Raw genomic sequence first — 13220 nt, 5'->3', positions numbered from 1 at the left:
ATTGTAGTTTCCCACTTTCCCAAGATTTACTTTAGTTTCTGATCATTGATAAAAATATGGAATGACATTTGGCATAGTGAGATACCAGTGAAATATAAACTACTGGAAATCCAATCTCAATGTATCTGTGAACTTGGAGAAAATAGGAAGTTAATTGAAAATCAATGACATTTGTTAACTTGTCCTTCTAAGTTAACCTGAGGAGCTGTGAAATCCAACATGCATACACAGTGAAAGACTTTTTTTTTTCTTTACTTTATGCTGCTGTTCTCTACTTTTAGTCTGTGTGATGTTTTACACATTCTTATCTGAAGTACAGACAGACACTGAAGATTTGTAGCAATTAAGAGACAGGCAAATTTTGTGGATGTGAAGGATAAGAGATAAACCCCACTTCTCAAACTCACGGACTGATAGCTGTTGTTTGCTTAAAAATTTGCCTGTATTGTGAGGAGCAAGTTTGGCTGTGCATAGAGGCGTCTGAAGGAGGAAGTCAGCCTGTGCTATTACCTGTTATGTTTGGGACACACAGTGAAGAATTATTAATTTTTAAAATGTCAGAATAAACTATCTGACCTTCACCCTTGTTTATATTGAATAGGGAAATGGTCAGAAGTAGCCATTTGGTACTCATTTTGGGATCAGAAATACACTGATTGTAAGCTTCTAATGAAATGCAACAAGTGCTTACTGATCTGCATGAATTTTTTGAACTGTTGCATGCATATATTTTGTTTATCTAAGTGAGAGGGAGTATGACCTGCTAATAAGGTTATTAGGATAATCAGGGTAATAAGGATGGGTTATCGGAGGAACAGATAACTGTCTGTAAAAACCCAACTGTGCCAAGTCCAATGGAATTTCTACTTTAATTTGAAGGTGACCCATTATTGAAGGTCAAAAAAAAAATTTCAACTGAAACGCATGATTCCTGTTATTTGGAAGTTAACCTTTGCAGAGACAAATGCTAAATAATGTTGGCAGCATCAGTTAGTTTGGCTTTATCTATATATGAAAGCAAAATGATGCAGGGAGTTCATCTTCTTCTCACTTGAGCTTGCAGAACTTGCAGAAGTTCAGCATGCAGTCAGACCTGTAGCTTTGTTTGAACCTGAGCTCTCACGCCTACACTCAGCCTGAGGCTTTCAGTTGTTTTTCAGATCCATAAACACTTTTCTGCCCCTGTTGCAAAGATGGGAGAGTTGAGAAATTGGCTGATATAAGGGAAACCCAACGGTCAGAAGTTACCTACAAGCCACCAGCTCTTGTAAAGGTTGAAAGGAACAGCATGGCATGTGACGGAACTTGAGAGGCTGTGGGGTGTTATAGATGTGGTAACACTTCCAACACTGTTGAACAAAGGTCATGCTGAATTGAGGAGGTGTCACTGCTGTCAGGACCCTTAACAGAGCTGTTGAACTGTGTGATGAGAAATGAACTACAAGGGAGCTTGGAGTTGCAGGGAGGCCTTTTGGATGGGTGCCTAGACTCCTAGGGCGAGGGCAGTGTTAACAGAGTGTTTCTTAACATGTGCATCTCCCTGTAGAGACCCCTCTGAGCAGAGCCCCACTGGGGCTTTTGGTCATGACACCTCTTTTTTCTAGGGAGCTGTGGCTGCCCAAAGCCACAGGAGAAAACATGGTGTGACCTTGCCAGATGTGGGTGTCATGACAGCATGGGGAAGGGTAAATAGGCTCAAGTTTTTGCTTTCTGCTGCAGAAGAGTACAGAAATGTCTGTAAAGGTCCCAAATGACCCTGATCTGTTATCTGCTTTCTTGTTATTCTCTGCTGTGAGACCTACTGAATATTTGTCCCTGGTGAAGTGCTTTTAAATCTCAGCCATTGCCACAGTGAAAGTGTTTGGTAGTTCTAATGGTCAATATGTTTAGAAATATTTATTGACTGGCTGTTTGAATATCCAGTTTGAATAATTTTCTTGTTCAGATCACAGAAGATGACTAAATATATCTTCTTGGGTAAATAACATTTACACCTCAAATAATATCAGGGAAGGGAAAAAAAGAGAGTATACTTTCTCATAAAAATGCATTAAATAAAAATCATTAAGCCCTGCGTTTTATCTCTGGTTGCCTAGTAACAACACAGCCACATCAGTGAGCACCATTTTCTCAGGTACAATGAACTGCGTGGCACTAAGGGACAGAATCAGACTGAAATAAGCTATTTGTATCCTGTTATCTGTGCTAAATCATGGCATTTGGTTTTATTGAGGAAACTGGAAATGAGCCTTTTTTGTGTGTGTGTGTCTATTCCTTCAAATGCTTTAACAAGGGCAAAACTTTCCTCATGTGCACAGCTCTGTTCTGAGGAATTCTTCAAGATTTTTGCACAGTGACAGTTTACTATAAAAAGCCTGTAAGTACCACTTTAAAGTGGAACAATAATCTGATAGAATCTTTTTTGTCACCTGGATTCCCCCAGCCATGGAACTCAAAATAACCCTGGTAGAGGATGGCTTTGGGATGGGCACAGACTTTACATTTCTGTGAAACCACAGACCATGATGAAGGACGTAGAATTGAGGTCCTTCTGTGCAAATGCTGTAACCACTGAGCTTTTGTGTTGCTACAGCCTTTTTTGATATTATTTAATTGCTCAGTGATGAGTCTGTGTGTGCTCAGGCAGTGGTTGTGAGGGAGCGTCCCATGGATCTGCAGTGGAGGAAAGGCTTTGTTTGAGAATCCCATTTGTCACAGGATGGACACTGAGCTTCTTAGCCCTGATACATTACCAGCTACTTTTGGCACAAGTGACAGTAGAATTCTAGTTGCCATAATATGCTTGTGTAATAAATTTTACATGTATATGTATATGTATATGTATATGTATATGTATATGTATATGTATAGAAATCTTTGCATATTGAATATGTAGGTGGGTAGTCAGGGCTTTTGACTGCAAAAGTGTATTTATGTGCCCAGGCCTTGGCTAAATCCTGAGTCAGAGATGCCTGTGGATCTGAATTTAGATAACCCAAATATAGTGTATAGACATTACAATAACCTTTCCCAGAGGAACCTTAGTTGAAGGATTTGAGTGAACACTTGTGGGAGAGCAAGTCTGAAATGCATGCTCATGATCTTTAGAAAGTATAGGGAAAATATCAAAATATGAGGAATGTCTCTTAGGAGTACTGATTTCATAAGCTCAAGGACTTGGACTGATGAAGCCTTCTGGGAGGTATAGCGAAGAAGAAATGAAATTTTCCAACATGGAGAAAGCATTGGAGGAGCAGTAGGAGTTTGACCTTGATCTCAATCATTGTAATCTCAAACACAGAAAAGGAACATGATAGAAAGTGAGGACTAAGGTCAGATGTCTGAGGCTAAGCATTACAAAGCAAAATAAACCAAAAAGCTTAAGCTTCTAAGAAATATCCAGCCCAGTACGAAAAAAAAAGACTACTTGAAAGTAGCAAGAAATCGTTTTAAGAATACATACATAGTGGGCTGGGAGACCAAGGATACTTCACTGCTCAGTGAAGTGAGTAAAATTATCAGTGCAGATTACAAGGAAGGCTGAAGTGTTTAATGGCTTTTCTCCTTCAATATTGAGCAAAGTTAACAACCAGTTCGGTGGCTATAATGATGCCAGTCACAGAAAGTTAAAGAGCAAGTCAGAGAAGTATTGGAATTGAAATTCAGAGACTACTAGTATTGTTTTGGAAAATTCAGAGACTACTAGTATTGTTTTGGAAAAGCAGCTCCTAGAAACACTTGCACACCATTGCCACAGCAATTTTGATTTGCCAAAAAGAATCTCACCCCCAGACTTGAATACTCTTTTGTTGGTTTTATTTCCCTTCATTGTATTTGGTTCCTTGTTTCTGTGTGTGCATGTTCTTATTAAAAACAGAACAGAAAACCCAAACATTTGTACAGCTGTTGTGCTGACCATCTCAGAATGATTAGAGAAGTACTGGAATGTAAGTAGTACTGGGCTAAGAGGCAGTTCATATAGTAGTTCTTGTTACATTTACTTAACATGATTCTGATTCATGGTATGATTCTTGGGGCGTCCTCTGCAGGAGTCCAGGAGTTGGACTTGATGATCCTGAAGGGTCCCTTCCAACACAGCATATTCGATTCTGTGATTCTTTCTATTCTATGATTTTCAAGGGAATAAACTTCTTTAATAGTTAATTTTGCTCTGTGGGGTTTGTTGATGTTTTTTGTTTGGTTGGTGTTTTTTGTTGGATTTTTTTACTGTTGTTCTTTTCTTTCCTGGTTGCTTTTTTTCCCCTAAAGTTGCTTTTCTTTTATATATAACATCTAATTAAATGGCTTCAGATTTGGCACTTCATTGCTGAAGTAGTGAATATTAAGTAGTCAAAATTCATAGCAGATCAAATTCTTGCTGACTGCTGTTCAGTTAGTTTTACCTACTCATAATATAGTGCTGGAAGATTTGAATTTGTTTTTCTTTTATCTGTCTCTTATATTTTATTCCTTTCTAAATGATACTTTCTTGAATGCGTTCAGCTTCAGAAGTTCATTGCAGATGTGAATACAATCTTCAATGAAAAAAAATTCCTTTTGTCTTTGTCACATATGTTAAGAACAAATATATTCAAAAAGAACAAGAAAAAGCAAGCTCATGGTAAAAAGCAAGGTCAGTAAATACTGCAGATTGCCAGGAAGCCAGTGTGCTAGAGAAACTGATGGGAAGCCTCTGCTTCTAAAGCTAAATTTCGAGGATTTTTCATAACATTTTGTAGAAAGCCTCATAGACTGTGCATTTGAAGTATATTTCACTAACTACTGATGTCTTCTATCATGAGAATTTGAAAATTAATAGGATTTACAATACAATAAATTTAACTTTTCAGCTGTGCTTTGTAAGATGTGTAAATCAATTGACTTACCTGTCATTGCATTTAAAATCATGCATTATTGTAGCACTGAAAAGATGGGAGAATTTTAGGCATGATTCAAGGAATCTGCAAGTGTATATCCTGGTGTCTTAAAGCATTAGTTTTTTTCCTCTCCTATTAACATCTCTGATGGAGATTTCTAGTATAGGATGAGAAAGATTTGACATCCAAATTGAAAACCTTCCCAAAAATTGCCTTCTGACAAGAAGCAAGGGCATTTTTTCAGGTGGTCAAAATACTGAGATTTGAAAAGCTGCAGCCTCATAACTTTTACTGCAGTGAAAATTTTTGAGTAATTGAATCAGTTGCTCAGATTTTAGCAGCATCCTTTTAGCTCTTGCAGCATCCCTCCCCTGCAAATGCTATTGAATTACTCAGTAAAAAAAGTGAATATTTGAATAGAAGTAATGGGTTGAGATACCAAGACTGACTTGACTTAAATAATGCTGATTTTTCAGGCTGCAGACAATGGCAAAAGAATGAACAAGGACAACAGAGTAGTTTTCCATTTCTGTGTCCCAAACAGTTGCCTAGTCTTCCTTTTTTTTTTTTTTTTTTTTTTTTTTCCTTCTCCCCAGATCTTTTATTAAATTATGTTCTAGATAACTCGCACTCATGCTGTCCAGTATGTGGAAATGCACTCCCATTTATATTCCCATGAATCAGATACTGAGATCCTTAGTTTGTCACTTCTGATTCTTCCGGAGAAAGCAATAACTAAATGAATCTTAAAACAACTTCAGGTTTGAACACGTGTTCCTGGGTTTTTTATTACAGAGAAACAAGCACACCTCTCCTTTTTGTTAACCTTTGGAATAAGTCAAATGTATTTTATCAGTTTTCTTCTTATTGTTGAAAAAAGTGAAGAAAAGCAAAGACATGAGCAGATTGCCTCAGCTGGTCAGAGCATGGTGCTGGTAATGCCAAAGTTGTGGGTTTGATGCCCATATGGGTCACTCAGTTAAGAGTTGCATTCCATGATTTTTGTGGGTCCCTTCTGACTCAGATGATTCTGTGAAATAATCCTGATTAGAATGGGGGAAATATGTAGCCAGCTGGCTCAGTAAGCAGTGGGATAAGGAGCACTTTTGCTAATGACAATATTTCACCATTTCTAGTGAAATCAGAATTTTCTCATTAGGCTATGATAAGCAGAAAATTCTATTTTTATAGTTTGAAGGACTGATTTAAATGTTTCTGCCAGCTTCAAATGATAATTTTGGTTCTGTAAAGCAGTTTATTCTTGGGGTTTTTTTATTTACATCTGTGTCTAGTGCTCTCTTTTCCAGGCAGCTTTTAGGAAGGATAATGATTACGTGCAAGAAAACTTTAATTCTTCTTAAAATTTGTTACTGACAATCTTTTTATACACACATTTCTGTGGCCTGTTGAAAGTGTCTAAGCCACATTAATTGTTTTCTTTCTTTCAAACTTTTCCTTGAAAAGTACCCTGATTACCTTCTTCCTCAAAACTGCAGAGAAGTTTATTTATCTTGAGTATTTTAGGGGGTTGGGATATCTGCCATGATTCTGAAGGTAAAATGGACCACACTAACTTCTTGTTGACAAACAAAGTGGTAGCATGTCAAGTAGTTTTCAGAAATCTTTGTAAATTACCACTGTCTATAAAGAACATCTGAAATAAGGAGAACTAATAGATGTATGGACAGAACGTGCCATTTTGGGATGAAGTTACCTTTTTGTTACCTTTATTGAAATGCGTGCAGGATTTCTTTTTCTTACCAGAGCGAACCAGCAACATAATTGGCTATAAACCAGCTGCTAATACATTGTTTTAATGGGATTACATTGCTATATGTCTTCTGCAGAGCATACTCTGGTCTGATCCTTAGTTAGAGACATTCATTGAATCTGAGGGTGGTTTAGTTGCGCTTAAATAGACTGTAAAGTACTAAAGCCACTTTCTTGGCTAGTGTAATTAAATCTCTGATTTATTTTTATACATTTATTTTACTTTACTACTTCTCCCTTCAGTATATAAATTCCATTTAGTTCATTTCTGAAAGTTAAGCTTATATTTATCTCCTGACCTTTAAGTTACATTTCTTGGAATGCGTAGGATTTGATACCTCTTTTAGTCTTTTTTCATTTGTTATTTCTCTGATGTGAGTAAGAAAATAAAATCTTTAGTTGTGATTATGGTTGGGGTTTTTTGGAGGTTCAATTATTGCTGGTAAAATATGAATAATTTTAATTAGAAAGTCAGTTATTTATTTTTATCTTCTAATAAAGTTCAAAGGCTTTCATTCTAAAGTAACAAAGTACAGCAATAACGTATTTAAAGCAACTTGTGTTTTGTTTGCAAAAATTTTTTTGAATTATATTGCAGTAGAGTTAATATTGCTAGCAGCTATTCTGTTCTGGAGCAGTAGTATTTGGGATGTGGTCAGTCCCCTTATTTGGCAGAGTACAGATTAAACAGGTTCTTCTACTATTAACTAGCCCTTAGCAAATGAAGACCATATTCACTGATTGTGGGTTTTGTTTGTTGTCTTCTGGCTCTTCTCCCCTTATTTAATTCTATGATTGAAAAATAATTACTTCATGCAATCTAAAAAAATATTTTCCAAAATTGCTGTCTCCAGATGTGAGAAGGTGATTTTGTATATATCCCACATGGATGGTTATGTTTTATTTTTTGTTAAGAACCTAGGTATTGAATACAAATTGGGTGCTTTATCACCTCATTTCATCAAGAAAGCACAAATCACAAAATGTGATCACAGCCAGCAGGAGTTCACTGATGACTTACATCAGAGCAACCACAGGGTTTCGGAAGGAATCACTCCTTAGGTGTGCCTGCTGCAGGAGGCTGGTTTGATTGGTAGTGCTGGGACTGCTAGACTGCTGGATCTTAAAGTGCTCTCTCATGCTTTCTATTCAGGTAATTTTACCATAGAATAATAGTGTAAAATCCAGAGGAATGAATTTAAGGAGATAAGAGAACAGCTATGTTCACTTTCACTTTTTTGTGGATACAGAATTATACAGTCATACTAGTGCAAGTCATCAAACAAGCAAGCCCATCAATTTAATGGAGGAACTTCTTTGAGAAATGTCAGTGTCTTCAGACTTTGAACATGTTCTTGGAACTTAAGACTATTATGTATCCTTGCTGTGCTAATACGTGACTAGCTTAAAAATTTCTGAAGTGTAGTTCTATGTGTATAGGAGAACCTCTTCAGAGACTGGTGGTTTAATTTTTGATATTCTTTCATGCATGCACACAGCTTTAGATATACATAGCCTTTGCAGATAATCAAGTGTGCTTCCTCTTTTCTTTGTGGTGTTTATCCTGGAGCTGCTGTGTGTGAGTACCTAGAGCAGGTAATTTGGTGCTGTCTGTTTTCTTCTCTGCTGTCAGCAGTACAGCATGGAGGAAGATGTCAAATGCATGGAACGGAAAGGGGCTGTTGGAGGAAACAGGCAGCAGGTGTGGAGAAGCGTGAGAGGAGATTAAGCCTGAGGCAGCAACTACAAGTGGAGGTGGTAATTGAGGAGATTTAGAACAGAGAAAACAAAGGTGAACTGAGTATATTCTAGCAGGGGCTCCTGATTTAGGAGGATATGTAGCCACATGACGAAAATGTAGGAGATTTATGTCAGTTTTGCTTCCCTAATGATCAGATATGACATACTGGCAACAGATCTCACTGTTTTTCTCTGTGGTGTTTACAGAGGGTAACAGTCTACTAGAAAGAAGGAAAACACATAAAAGTACATAGGATCTTCAACAGCATGGAACAGACGAATAAAGAACTGCTGTGTGCTGTTCCTGTATGGTACAGACAAGGGAGCACACAGTGAAATTACAAGAGGTAATAAGAAACTAGTTAAATTTAAGAAATGCATCAATAGAGTATTTTGGGTTCTAAGAAAACTATTAGTTCCTGGCTCGTCAGAAGCTATGAAGAAGGTGGTGTATGTCCAGCCTTTGACTGAGGACATCCCGCAGCTGGCACTTGCTAGCAGCTGAGAGAAGATAACCAGAAGTACCACACTGTCTTTTAAGATCCTGTTGCTAAGAAGAAGGGCTACTTGGCTAAGTGGACCTTCAGTGTGACCCAGACCTGGGTCATTTTGTGAAAAGTTGTCTAACAAATATGAACTTCACAGGTTTTTACTGTTCCCTGCCACTCAGTATGCTTATGAAAACATTTATTTGAAGTCTGATGTGACCATAATGCGGTAATTATTGACCAAGATGTGCCTTTATCAGCCTATTTGGTAGTTGCTTGATTTTAAAGATATAAAACTCTCTTCTTCAGGATGGATATTAACTGGCTGTCATTCCATTACGGTAGAATTTTGACTGGAGTAGAAATTTCATGGTCTGTCTGATCTTAGAAAAGGAAATAATTTAATTTAGAAGATCCTCTGTTTCATCTCCCTTCATGCAGACGGAGCTCAGTAACCTACTTTGCTTTTTTCTGTAGTTCAGTAAATTTTTATAGTGTGTTCTTAATTTCTAATGAACTATTTTCAGAGTGTATTTTGCAGTTTTAAAATATCAAAGCTTTTTGTGAAATGCAGTCTAAACAATTAACTTTTTTTCCCCCTCTTGTTTGTCATTAACCATCATGAATGGTTGATCACAGTTTCTGTGATCTTGAATGCAGACATACAAAATTTAGTCTTATAGCCCTTATTATGTATTTTAAGGTTTCTAAATTTTATGATTTTATGAATGTTAGAATGAATTTTGCAGTGACATCCGCACTCTTCCAGTAGTGAACTGAAGAAGTGTACTGATGAGTTTGTCTTAAGCGTCTAAGGGGCTAAATTTTGTTTCATTCCTCTTGCTGTTTTGGACATTTAACCAATTGTAATGTTTTACGTTACTAATGTTCTGCTAGGAATGGTCACTATTTCAGTTTGAAGAACTGAAGTGTACTAAGATAGTGATAGAGAAGATTTGATGAAGTTAGTGTAAAAATAAGCTACTTAAAAATGCATAGGTTTGTTAGGCTCTGACTCTCCCCCATCTCTTTCTTTCTTTCATATGCACGTTTTTGAATTTTTTTTCTGTAATTAGAAATCATATTGTAATTTCTGGTTATAGCTTAGTTTTGTGAAAGCTGAGATTTAAAACTAAACCTGCTGAAAACATGTAACATATCATAAAGTAAATATTTAGGCTGCAGAAGTAGGTAGATAGAACATACTCAAAACAAAGGCCTTTTTATTTTTGAGTGTTTTGCCATTAATAATTTGTCATTGTCATTTCCTTACCAATTTTTGGTCAGGAACCAGAGTTTTTTATTTTTCTTACTAGAAATCCATAACTATCAAGGTTCCCTCTTTCTCTCTGGAAGCGTTCAGAAATTCTGAAATAAAACTAGAAGAGTAGCTGGATTTCTGTAAAGGAAAGGAATTCAAATTACTTTAAAAAGGAAAGTAGATGTAAATTAGAGAAGGAGGTGATATAGTGAAGCAAATGACCACTGCCTTTGTGAGTGCTGATATCAAAAGGAGTGGCAGAAGGCTCTTGTGAATCATACTGGAGAAGAGCTTCTATGTTCTAGGTGTATTTACAGATAAACCAGTGTTCAGAAAGGACCGAATTCATTCATCCTCCTTCCATTGTCAGCAATCAGAGATTTGCAAGAACACTATCTCCAGGAAGAAACCTCCAATACTATGAAACTCTTGGAACAATGAAGGGATTTTTGAATCAGGGATCAGAGCATTCCCAGAAAAGGGAAGTCAGCCCTGGTGGTCTCATGAAGTTCCTTTTTAGCTCTGCCGGTACAGCAAAGATGTAAACATTTTCTGTCTTTTCGCACATTGATGAAATGAAGATTTGAGATGATCAAGGCAATCTAAATGGTACCAGAGGATTTTGATTTTCTAATTACAAAGAGTACCGGAGGTGGTCTGCCCTGATTAGTTCCCTCTCTATGCTTTGCCAGACTTGGTGCCTCTTGGGTGGGATGACACATAATAATTTTTGATGTTTACAAAGATTCTTCTGTATGTTACAAAATAAAGCCTGAGGCAGGGTGAATACAGAAAAGAAAGAACAGAAGCATAGGTAGGATGAGATCAGAGCAGGAGAAAAACTCACACACATCCTTTGAATTATTAATATGAATGCACTCCTGCCTTTCTCCTTGAGGCTTCGGCTACAGGAGTGTTACAGAGCCAACTCATAAAGAAATATGAAGCCTGAAAGTGAAGTGAATTTGCCCAGTGATGGGACTACTAAATTTGCAGTATTGTTCTTGTCTAGGAAGATACTTGGGCAATGCCTTGCGGTGGCCACAGGCACTAAGGTGCTGATTCCCATAGCCATCAGATTTCCTGGTGTCACTTCAGCTGGTACAGCTTCATCTCTGGCAATATTGGTGGCAGGCAGCCCATGCACGGTGCTTCATCATTGAGTTCCCTGGGAGAGAGAGCTGGAGCACTCAGACGGCGTTTGTACTTCATCTGCGTGAATTCTCCCTTTTCCATGTAAACGTGCTGATTATTTCACTTGCAGAACTGGAAGACAGTTAATTTTTCATACATCACATGTAAATTCTTAATCCCTTTTCAAAATTCCCCTTTACTGCTGTGGAGATATTTAAACATATTTAATTTTAGTTACATTTGATGCTTATTCCACATAATGGTAGAACATGGAAAGGTGTTCCAGTCATCAAGGTTCCTTAGGCTTATCTAAAATCCCTAGGACAAAATACAGTTTGCAGTGTTATGTTCATTTAGGATAATGTTTGGAAATAGTAGAGGAAAAGCTATCAGGCTGACTGCTGTGTCCCAAGAGACAAAATACAAACCAATTAGCAGAATGGCGTGACTGATAACAAAATCCAACAATTTATTGTTGGATGAATAATTTATTCTGTGTATTCTATGGGGGAAGAGACTCAGTGTGTCAAGTTTTCTGACAGCATAATTCTGTTGGAGTTTGCTGAATTGTGCCAAGATTTTGGTTTTATAATCTCAGCTGCTGCAGCAAATAAATGTAGTTATTCTGTGAGAAAGTTCAAATCAGGAGCAATTAGTATTCCCCAGGCCTAGTTTTCCATCTGATAAGTGAAGACAAATTTAATTAAAAAGGATGAATTTGGGAATTCTGCTGGTAGCAGATCATCTGCTTGCCTATTGCTTCATTGGAAAGCCTTGTCTCCTGCTTCTCCTCCTTTTTGAGCATTTTCTGACAGTAGTCACTGCACCAAAAGTTCATTGTGCTTCAGCTGTGTGCTTCAGGATTTTTTCATTTTACCCCGTCTTTGACTTGGTCTCCATATTAATCTTGAAATGTATGTATAAAATAAGAAACTTCAAGTGAGATGGATGACACTGTAGCATTTTTTCATGAATACCCAAGTCAGAATTTTCAAGACACTGATTTGATGGTCTCCTCCTTATCTTTGGTAAGGGCTTTCTGGATGTGGGGCTCTGCTCTCCATGAACACTAAGGCTGGTGTTGTGGTAGCTGTTCTCGCCTCTTGCTTCGGATGCTTGCATTGCAGATTTCACAGCACATCCTCTCTGTCTCTTTAATCCAGGGCTTTTTTTAGGGATCATCTGAACCTGATCCTGTGACCTTTAGTTTTTTAATTTTTCTTCTCCCTCTCCTGCTTTTAGGGTGGATTAGTTGGTTTCTTTGTTTGTTTATTGTCACAGTTCAAGGCACAGCAGGAAGTTAATTGTCTATTGGAGGTACTATAGATTTTAGTATTGATCATATTGTGCAGTAGGATATCAGACTGAGTTTTAAACTCTTTAATGTTGCTTCACCGCTGATAGCTGTTAAGAGCTTTACCCTTACCATACCCCGGGTCTTGTTTTGGGGTCATTAGTGTTTGGACATCCCTAAGAGTTTAATAAATTGCTGGTGATAAAGCATTTTGGGAACTTTCTTTTAATCTTCGAGTACATTCTTATATCCTGTGTAGTAGATTGTTGTCTGTTATCTTTGCCTGTTGCTCTAACATTACATGTTCTCCCTGTGGTTGGGGCACTGCAAACAACACTAAGTGTCTGTTTTGTGGCAGAGTGAGATGTGCTCTGTGTGCCTCAGACTTGTCAGGGAAAGCACGAGCCATGGCTGAGGGTCTGTGCTGCAGGTATCTGTCTATAGCAGGGTCTCTAACTAGACCACCCCCAACTCAGACAGAGGAAGGAAACCCCTATTGTTTATGGTGCTCCAGACAGGTGACATTTCAAATCTACTATGTGTGGATGAGTGTCATTTTGTGCTAAATCTGTTTTAATAGCTGTAAAGCCTTCTAGATCCTCATCTTGCATATTCTTTCTTGCAATCCATTATTACAGTTCATATGTTTTCTATTT

At 37.5% G+C, this 13220-nt stretch overlaps 1 protein-coding gene across 1 annotated transcript in view; it reads left to right on the top strand.

Annotated features, from left to right (window-relative positions):
• The window catches only part of OXCT1 (3-oxoacid CoA-transferase 1), an 83833-nt gene that overhangs the window by 31467 nt on the left and 39146 nt on the right, over positions 1 to 13220 (top strand). The gene's annotated exons all lie outside the window — the stretch shown is intronic.

Source organism: Aphelocoma coerulescens (assembly GCF_041296385.1).
Source record: "Aphelocoma coerulescens isolate FSJ_1873_10779 chromosome Z unlocalized genomic scaffold, UR_Acoe_1.0 ChrZ, whole genome shotgun sequence".
NCBI lineage: Eukaryota > Metazoa > Chordata > Aves > Passeriformes > Corvidae > Aphelocoma > Aphelocoma coerulescens.
This window is presented reverse-complemented; position numbering and strand designations above follow the sequence as displayed.